Genomic DNA, 2,593 nt, shown 5'->3' on the forward strand with positions numbered 1-2,593 from the left:
AAATCACAAAAAATATAGTAACAAAATATATTTAATGCTATTATTTTTATTTTTTTATTTTTAGAAAATAAAACTAAAAAATTATTGCTTTCACTGTTTTAAAAAATAAAAAACTTAATTATATCCTTTACCATCACTATAAACACTATCTTTATTACCATTGCTACTGCCACCATCATAATCATCACTCTTAATGTTCTCACCATCTTCACTATAAAGTCTCTAGCTAGTACCACCACCTCAACCACACCACCACCACCATTGTTACTTCTTTTGCATACTTAATTTCTCTCTATTGCCACCTCCACCATATTGCTAGCACCCCTACTCTCTCCATTGCAACCACTGCCATCGCTAAGACATACTAATATTATCATCATTGGCATCTCCATTAATATAGCATCGCTACTAGGGGTGGCAAAAATCGATCCGACCCACCAATCCGACTCGTATTTGATCCGTGTTAAACAGATTTGGGTTTGGATTAAACGGGTTCGGATCATAAACAGATTGACCTGTTTAACCCATTTAATAATCAAATCGGGTTCAGATTTTAGGTTACTGATCTGTTTAACCCGTTTAATAAATGGATTGAATTGGATTGGGTCGGGTCAGATTATAACCCATTTAACCCATTATTTATAACCTTAATCAGCTTAAGTGTTATCAGATTATATTCTTTCCTTTGCCATTCAATCGGACGAAACATCGCTTTCCATCCTAGGCTCGCAGCTATTCCCCTTCCCTCCTCTAGGGTTTCCATTCCATCCCCTCTAGGGTTTTCATTCCATCCCTCCTCTCAGTCGATGATCCCCCACCATCTTCCCCACCATCGGCAATAGGTGGCCGTCTACTACCGGCTTCTCTCCGTTCGCAGTTGTACTGAAGGAAACTCAGAAGAAGTTTAGGGATTCCCTCCTCCTCCTCCTCAACCTCCTCCCTTAGATGCTGCTCCTCTCCGGTCTCCCCTCATCATGGGAGCACCAATCGGGACCTGGCCTCCATCTTTACTCTTTAGCCATCATGACACCCGACATCACGATGATGGCAAACTCGGAGGAATCACGAGGATTTTTGCTCCAATCTTTGGGGTTGGTGTTCGATCTAGATCAAAAAATTTTTTTCTTGGATTTACATTAGGGTTTTTGGGATTTTATAGTAATCTGATCTATTATTCTGGGATTTCATAGTCATTTATGTATTGTCTCATTTATGCAATCGATTTATTAATTTTTTTCTTGGATTTACGTTAGGGTTCCTGGGAGGTTTATGTGATCTGATCTTTGCTTGGCTGGTTTAAATCAAAAATTTTTGTCTAACTATTTTTGTTCTGATTTATGGGTTCCTGACTCTCTGATGATCATTGTTTATCTAATTGGATTTTTTTTTAAAATTTACGTTAGGGTTTCTGGGAGGTTTGTGTGATCTGGTCTTTGCTCGACTGGTTTAAATCAGAGATTTTTGTCTAACCGTTTTTGATCTGATTTATGGGTTCCTGGCTCTCTGATAATCATTATTTACCTACGATTTATTTAATGAATAGTATCTTGCATGTATCATTTATGTATTGTCTCATTTATCCCTGATGATCATTAGGAAGCATCCAAGATTGTTGCTTGCACTTCACAATCTTTAGGGGTCTTTGTTCCTCAATTTTATTGGCCTTTTGTTTATCTATGAAACAGTTTAAATTTCTAAACAGATTAAACAGGTTGGATTGGGTTGATTAAATAGGTTAGCTATTTGTTAAATAGGTTAAATGATAAACGGATTAAACGGATCGGATCGGATCGGATAAACAGGTTAACTGTTTAATAAACAGGTTAAATGGGTCAGATCGGGTGACCTGTTTATTAAATGGGTCAGGTTCAGATTTGAAAATCTGATCTGTTTAATAAATAGATTTGATTCAGATTTGATATTTTTTGATGCAATCTGTATCTGACCCGATCCGTATCTGATCCGATCCGACCCGATTGCTACCCCTAATCGCTGCCCTGTCATCAAAACTACCACTATCTCCACCATCTTTTTCATTACTTTTGCCGCCATTATCATACTTATATTTCTAAAAATAATCGACTATTCCAAATATTTTTATGTTTTAAAATTTAGAAAAATTATAATTTTTCTATTTTTGAAAATAGAAAAATGAAAGGGATTCCAAATGATATCCCAATTATATTGTTTCATGCTAAGTGGTGCTAAGTGATTCTAAATTTGAGCATTTTCTTGGAAAATGTTAATGTTTGGAGTCTAGATGGTCCAACAAGTTTCAAGTTTTCCTTTTTCATAAAATTTTACATGGAACAATGTGATCCATATTTCAACACCAATTGGCTAGGAAATTAGCCTTACAACTTGTCAGGAAGAAAATTTGATAATTTCAATTCATCTGCATCATGATGCCGCATTTTGGAGCTCTTTTCCTAAATAATACAAAAAAAAATTTATTTATAAAAATAATTCAAAACTTAACTTTTTTACCAAAGTAATGCAAAAGGAGAAAACGCCATTCAAAATGGCGTTTTCTCCTTCCACGTCACCCTTGTTTTTTTCCACGATGGCATTGTCCGAAAAAAAAAAAAGAAAC

This window comes from Elaeis guineensis, chromosome 3 (assembly GCF_000442705.2).
Source record: "Elaeis guineensis isolate ETL-2024a chromosome 3, EG11, whole genome shotgun sequence".
In the NCBI taxonomy this organism is placed as follows: domain Eukaryota; kingdom Viridiplantae; phylum Streptophyta; class Magnoliopsida; order Arecales; family Arecaceae; genus Elaeis; species Elaeis guineensis.